Source organism: Panulirus ornatus, chromosome 9, assembly GCF_036320965.1.
Source record: "Panulirus ornatus isolate Po-2019 chromosome 9, ASM3632096v1, whole genome shotgun sequence".
Classification (NCBI taxonomy): Eukaryota; Metazoa; Arthropoda; class Malacostraca; order Decapoda; family Palinuridae; genus Panulirus; species Panulirus ornatus.
The window spans coordinates 56,614,597-56,623,142 of record NC_092232.1 but is presented as its reverse complement, the minus strand read 5'-3'; the positions used below and the strand labels follow the sequence as shown (position 1 = coordinate 56,623,142).

The window sequence follows — 8,546 nt, the reverse complement described above, 5'->3', positions numbered from 1 at the left end:
TTGAGCTTCGTTTCACTCAGAGCCAAAACATCCAGGTTCCTTTCCGCAAACATACTACCTATCTCTCCTTTTTTCTCATCTTGGTTACATCCACACACATTTAGACACCCCAATCTGAGCCTTTGAGGAGGATGAGCACTCCCCGCGTGACTCCTTCTTCTGTTTCCCCTCTTAGAAAGTTAAAATACAAGGAGGGGAGGGTTTCTAGCCCCCCGCTCCCGTCCCCTTTAGTTGCCTTCTACGACACGTGAGGAATGCGTGGGAAGTATTCTTTTTCCCTTATCCCCGGGGATGAATATATGTATGGCAATATAGTCATACGATGTGATCATATATATAGATCATATGATGTATATGGCAATATAGTCAAAGCAACAATAAACACCATGAAATTCTATTTCACTATGGCAATATAGCCACTGTGACAAAATATTCACTTTTTGGATTTTAAAAGACATATACCGTTCAGGACAAAATAGTCTCAATGACAAAAGAGCGACCAAGACAGGATTTATCACTATAATATAGTCACCTTGACAGTATAGCCAATATAACTATATGCGAACCATATAAATGTATCTCCCATAACAATATAGCTCCCATGAATATATAGTCAGAAAGACAAAATCATTACAATTATATACAATCGCTATAACATTAGAGTTACCATAACCATATACCCATCATGATAATATGATCACCAAGTTGAGATAAACACCATTACATTATAAAGACATTGACAATATAATTGACAGGAGGATACGATATCTATATAGTTATACTCACACTACCAAATAACCCACCATAAATATATTGCTATCATGATCTTATAATGACAATAAAAATGAAGCTAACAACAAAACATATCCCCTACGACATAATTCAATATAGCAATATTTTCACCAAGTTGATGTAGCAAACATGATACTTTAGATATGATGGCATTATATTTGAAATAAGAAGATAGCTACCATGCCAATATAGTCACCAAAACTGTAACTACCTAGAAAATATAGTCACATTGACAATGTAGCTATCTTGATAATATATTCTCATGACAAAATATCCACAATAGCAGTTTAGCAACAAAGACAATATATCACCATGCAAGTATCCTAATATGTTAGTGTAGCTATCCTGGCAATATACCACCAGAAAGAAAAATAACCACAACAACGATATAGGTACCATGACAATGTACCTACCTTGACAATATAGCCAACATGAAAAGACAGTCACCTTTTAATATAACAAATATGACAAATAGCCACCAGGACAATTTAGTCGCATAACAATATAGCCACCAGGTCAACATAGTTGCCATAATGATATAATCTTAACGGTAATATAGCCACCATGACCATACATTCAAGATGACAACACAACCACCAGGATAATATAGACAACATGACCATACATAGTCTATGAAAATATTGCAATCAATTCAACAAATTGAATGACAATATACACATCATGGCAACAGAGTCACCATGAAAATATAGCAACAAATGCAAAAAATCATGACAAAATGATACCAACCATGAAAATGTAGTCACCTTCCCACTATGGGTTCCATTGCAATATAGCCACCATAATAATACCTTCACCATGACAGTACTGAATCCATAACAATATATTCATCATGAAAATATAATAATCTTGGCAAAATAACTTCTATGAAATTATAGTCATAATGACAATATAGCCAAAATGACAATATTGTTACCTTAATGATATAGTTATCATGATAATGTATCGCTTATGACAAAATATGCATGATTAAAAAAGATTACTGTGCCAATATTGCCTGGTGATATTATATACATCATAGCAATGTGACCAAAATGATATGATAGCCATCATGAAGGTATGTTCATAATGACAATACTGCCACTATGAAAATGTATACAACATAACACTATAGCTGCATTGATAATAAAGCAATCTTCACAAAAGAGTAACAGAATGATCCCACCATAAAAATATAGCCACCCTGCCACTATGGCTTCCATTGCAATGTAGCCAACATAATATACATTCACCATGACAGTACTGAAACTATAACAATATAGCATATCATGACAATGTATTTACCTGATAATTTATTCAAAATGAAAATATTGTTTCTAGAATGATATATCCTTAAGGGCAAAATCAACACCATTAAAAAGGCTACCATGAAAATACAGTCACCATGACATTATAACCATCATGATAAAATAGTCACAATGACAAAATAGTCACCATGACAATATGTTGTTAGCTTAATTAGTATTGTTATCATGATAATGTATCGCTTATGACAAAATATACATGATTACACAAATGGCAATATAGGAACTGTAAAAAAGATCACCTTGCCAATATAGCTAAGATGACGATATATATATTCATAGCAATGTAACCAAAATGAGAAGATAATGACTTTATATTCATAATAACATTACTAACACTATGAAAATATAATCCTCATGACACTATAGCTACACTGACAATTAAGCCATTTTCACAAAAGAGTAATATTCAAAATTCAGCAAACGACAATACAGCCACCATTATAGTTCATCCTCCATGGCTATAATGTTACGATATAAATCAATCATAATAACATTAGAATCATCTTGATAATAAACTTTCATTGACTATGTAAATATTATGAAAATATAGCCTCCATATCAACATATTTGCCATGACAATTTAGCCATTATGATAATATAGTCAAGATGACAATATATTCAACATAACAATAAGCCACCATGATTATATAACTGATATGACAATATAGTCAACGCAAAAATAAAGAGACATTTGAATTATATTCACTACGGCATTATATCCTCCAGGACAATATAGTCTCCATGACAAAATAGCGATCAATATAGGACTTATCATTACAATAGAGTCAACTTGACGGTACAGCCAATAGAACAAAGCAACAACCATGAAAATGTACATACCATAACTATATTGCTACCTTAAAAATGCAGTCAACATGACAAAACAATCACAATAAAATATAATCGTCGTTACAATATAGTTACCATAATCACTGACCAATCATGATCGCCGTTACAATATAGTTACCATAATCACTGACCAATCATGATCGCCGTTACAATATAGTTACCATAATCACTGACCAATCATGACAATATAATCAGCAGGATGACAGAGTGTCTTAACAACTAAACTGTTGTTGTGGATATGTTCCATGGGATTGTATTACCGTAGTAGCTACATTGTCAAGGTTATTATATTTTCATGGTAGCTACATTGTAATAGTGACGATATTGGCATGGTGGCTGTATTGTTATTTTCAATATAATGCCATCCTAACTACATTATCTTTGTTGCTATATTTACTTGCTGGCTATATTGCTATGGTTAATTTTGTCGTTGGGGATATATTTTGTTATTAACTATCATTTTGTTTTAATCATATGATCACGATAACATTGTCATGGCAGCATATTTGGTAATGTGAGTGCAAGTGTATGGATGTCATATTATCATGTCATTATAGTGTTATGGTTTTTATACTGTAATGGTGTTTATGTCAGCCTCCTGATGATATTATCATGATTGATATATAATTATGGTAACTAAATTATAATGGCCATTATATTTCATTGTGACAATTTTGTCATGTTGCCTACATTTTCATGGTAGGTATATTGTTATGGCAGGTATATTCTTATTGTTGTTTCATTGTTTTATCAGCTATACTGTCAAGGTGACTATATCTTGATGAGAAATCTTGTCTTGGTCGCTATTTTGTCATGGACACTATATTGTCCTGGAGCCTATATGTTTGCTATGATCCGAGACTATTTTGTCACAGCATCAATATTGTCAGGTGCTTATATTGCCATGATGAATATAATTTGAAGGCTTCCTTATTGTTGCGTTGACTGTATTGTTATATCACTTATATGATCATGGCTATATTGTTATAGTGAATATATTGCCGTCGTGGCAGACATCATCTGAGAATATATCTCTCCTTTATCTCTATTAACTTAACTATCATCTATTATCATATGCTGGTGAACGATCGCATTACACAAGTGATGTGCTGGTGAACGATCGCGTCATAGAAGTGGTGTGTTGGTGAATGATCGCGTCACACAAGTGATATGCTGGTGAATGATCATGTCACACAAGTGATGTTCTGGTGAATGATCACGTCACACAAGTGGTGTGCTGGTGAATGATCACGTCACACAAGTGATGTGCTGGTGAATGATCACGTCACACAAGTGATGTTCTCGTGAATGATCACGTCACACAAATGATGTTCTGGTGAATGATCACGTCACACAAGTGATGTTCTCGTGAATGATCACGTCACACAAATGATGTTCTGGTGAATGATCACGTCACACAAGTGATGTTCTGGTGAATGATCACGTCACACAAGTGATGTTCTGGTGAATGATCACGTCACACAAGTGGTGTGTTGGTGAACGATCGAGTCACACAAGTGGTGTGTTGGTGAACGATCGAGTCACACAAGTGGTGTGTTGGTGAACGATCACGCCACACAAGTGACTCCATCCGTAAGTGGTTACACCGGGAATGACAAGTCATCTTCGGCGAGGCGGTATCGTTGGTAAGGAAGGAAAGACATGGTACAGTCCAGTCAATAATCTTGCTGCAGAGATGTGTACCATACCCTGCTCCTGCATGGAGTGCAGCCAGGAAGGTGTAGGAGGCACATGGATGTTGTCCTGGGGTTGTGTAGTTATGATGATATTGTTCAAACCACCAACAACCATTTCTCAAGGTTTGGTGACCTAATGGTGGTCAGTGGATGTGTAAATGTCTTCGTTATATGTACAATGGATCACGGTACACAGGGGGTCCCAGGCTGGCCTACACACAACTGCTCAGGTTGTGGTGTGTGTGTGTGTTGGCCAGACGGGCAGCCAGCCGGACCTTAACGTAATATGGAGGAGAGGATGGAGGAGGAGGTGGTCCACTAGGAGGATAAACCTGCTGAGTTCTGGCAACGTGTCGTCTATGGTGACGAAAACACCTTCACCTCAGATGGTCATCCACAAACATAACATTATGTTGGCCCTAACACCAGGCTACTCTCTCTCTCTCTCTCTCTCTCTCTCTCTCTCTCTCTCTCTCTCTCTCGTGGTTGCCTATCCCTAACAATAGATGCCTCAGCTTCATCCATATCCATAGATTGGTGTTGTCTGTAGGTTGGAGAATGCCTCACTACTGCAACGTAACTGAACGTCAAACAAATTGAAGGAAATACGTAACTACCTGCAGCCTTGTTATCCCACAACATAGTAACTACCTGCAGCCTTGTTATCCCACAACATAGTAACTACCTGCAGCCTTGTTATCCCACAACATAGTAACTACCTGCAGCCTTGTTATCCCACAACATAGTAACTACCTGCAGCCTTGTTATCCCACAACATAGTAACTACCTGCAGCCTTGTTATCCCACAACATAGTAACTACCTGCAGCCTTGTTATCCCACAACATAGTAACTACCTGCAGCCTTGTTATCCCACAACATAATAGCTACCTGCAGCCTTGTTATCCCACAACATAGTAACTACCTGCAGCCTTGTTAGGTTTCTACTGTATATATGTCACCCAGTCGTAAGTAGTTTAACATATTGACATGATTCACCAACACCTACACAAACATTAATGATCAATAAAACCTCCATCATGATGTGGTATGTTTGACATACACACTTCACTATCACTTATACCGTCACAGTGGACGAGTCTGAAGGATTGATTATCGTACCCTGGCAACCTACCAGACGCACTGGCAGGTTGCCAGGGCACGATAATTAAACCTTCAGACTCGTCCAGCAGCACGACTATAGATGTGTTAATGATGTGTGGCGACTGTATGATGGGCTTTATGTTTCACACACGAGGCACAACATGTGGTGGTCAGCCACGAGCAGGAGTGGATGTGTCACTGCTGGATGATTGTTGGCCTGGATGATGATGGTCAGCCACCAGCAGGAGTGGATGTGTCACTGCTGGATGATTGTTGGCCTGGATGATGATGGTCAGCCACCAGCAGGAGCGGACGTGTCACTGCTGGATGATTGTTGGCCTGGATGATGATGGTCAGCCACCAGCAGGAGTGGATGTGTCACTGCTGGATGATTGTTGGCCTGGATGATGATGGTCAGCCACCAGCAGGAGTGGATGTGTCACTGCTGGATGATTGTTGGCCTGGATGATGATGGTCAGCCACGAGCAGGAGTGGATGTGTCACTGCTGGATGATGGCCTGGATGATGATGGTCAGCCACCAGCAGGAGTGGATGTGTCACTGCTGGATGATTGTTGGCCTGGATGATGATGGTCAGCCACGAGCAGGAGTGGATGTGTCACTGCTGGATGATTGTTGGCCTGGATGATGATGGTCAGCCACGAGCAGGAGTGGATGTGTCACTGCTGGATGATTGTTGGCCTGGATGATGATGGTCAGCCACCAGCAGGAGCGGACGTGTCACTGCTGGATGATTGTTGGCCTGGATGATGATGGTCAGCCACCAGCAGGAGTGGATGTGTCACTGCTGGATGATTGTTGGCCTGGATGATGATGGTCAGCCACCAGCAGGAGTGGACGTGTCACTGCTGGATGATTGTTGGCCTGGATGATGATGGTCAGCCACCAGCAGGAGTGGATGTGTCACTGCTGGATGATTGTTGGCCTGGATGATGATGGTCAGCCACCAGCAGGAGTGGATGTGTCACTGCTGGATGATTGTTGGCCTGGATGATGATGGTCAGCCACCAGCAGGAGTGGATGTGTCACTGCTGGATGATTGTTGGCCTGGATGATGATGGTCAGCCACGAGCAGGAGTGGATGTGTCACTGCTGGATGATTGTTGGCCTGGATGATGATGGTCAGCCACCAGCAGGAGTGGATGTGTCACTGCTGGATGATTGTTGGCCTGGATGATGATGGTCAGCCACCAGCAGGAGTGGATGTGTCACTGCTGGATGATGGCCTGGATGATGATGGTCAGCCACCAGCAGGAGTGGATGTGTCACTGCTGGATGATTGTTGGCCTGGATGATGATGGTCAGTGGTGTCGGATGACGGTTTACCACAGTCATATATGTTCCGATCCTGAATACTGAAAACAAAGGCTCCGCCGGGAATCGAACCCGGATTAGCTGTTTACTAGACAGATGTGCTAACCACTACACCACGGAGCCACTTGTCAGTGGCGGAAAAATTTCTTATTTATGAGCAAACATAATTGAGGACTTAAAGAATCTGGTACAAACATAATGGTTATTGTGATAAATGATTTATTTATGATAAATATGTATTGTGTTGCATTATAATGGTTGTTCAGAACCAAGATCCTTAAACCTGAATCCTAAAAGATTAAAGAATAAAAAAGTTGTGAAAAACATAAACATATATATAAACAAACCACAGAATATATTTTCCTTGGGATATCTAAAAGAAAATGCAATACAAGGAGCTAGTTTAAGGCAGTAGTATTTGATCTTTTGACAAAACATTTACATCTACGTCTCTTATCTTTCGTCATCATTTCTTATGTTTACTATCAAGAAATGTCTTTTATCTAACATAAAAATTCTGTATAGGTATTTGATTAATGTTCTCCAACAACGCGTTGTATAACTCTTCGTTAGTGAAGTTCATTTCGTGTAATGGATCATGCATTACAAAGTTGTGTCTATCCACACAAGTGTTACACGTCCCAGGTAAAGATATATTCTAGAGATAGTGTATATCTAACATATATATGTGTTTTATAAATATTTATAAAAAGTTTTCCTGAGGGACAATACCTAAGACTTTCGTATTAAAGTTGATCAGTTGTAAGTGATCAAGCATTACAAAGGTGTGTCCATTACCACAGGTGCTACTGATCCCGGGTAAAGGTATTTCATCATCTTTGTATCTTTAACCTTTCTAGTTATAGATGTTTCATCCCTGATTCCATCCTCACAATGGATGTATGTGGTTTGTGTTGTCTTAACATATCATTAGTCAGTTGAAGTGGAGAACATGCTTCTGAGCCTAGCCACTCTACTCTGTCTTCCACATGCTATTCAAGAGGTGTTACCGGATTCCGCCTATAAGTGTTTGCACCGGGAGTAACAAGTTACCTACGGATGGCTTCTTCTTTTATTACTTTTGATGGTTTGAAAAATTTGTGCAACATATTTGGTTTCATGATGTTAATAAGATTGTTAGATTCGCATATATTCTTTGTCATTTGATGAACTTTAGCTTGTTAGATTTGACTGTGTCTTGTTGCTATTCAGAAACATTTTCTCAAGACAAATACTTGATTTCAATTCATAAAGAATATTTTTAAGGAAAATGTCGATGATTTTTCATAAGCATTCATCGCCTCAAAAATGCAAGTCTATTTTTCCCAGTATACTTAATGATCCTTACTAGAGTGTTGAAGAATATAAACTCATAACTTGTTTAAGACCTTCTAAACCTTGTGCTGATAATAACTACATTACTTTTCTGTAGGCAATATCGTTTTAA

The 8,546-nt window shown here is 38.7% G+C and overlaps 1 non-coding gene across 1 annotated transcript; it reads right to left on the bottom strand.

Moving 5' to 3' along the window:
- Positions 1-7,150: 7,150 nt before the first annotated feature.
- Positions 7,151-7,222, bottom strand: TRNAT-AGU (transfer RNA threonine (anticodon AGU)). The gene has a single exon. It is a non-coding gene; the product is annotated as a tRNA-Thr (tRNA).
- Positions 7,223-8,546: the final 1,324 nt, after the last annotated feature.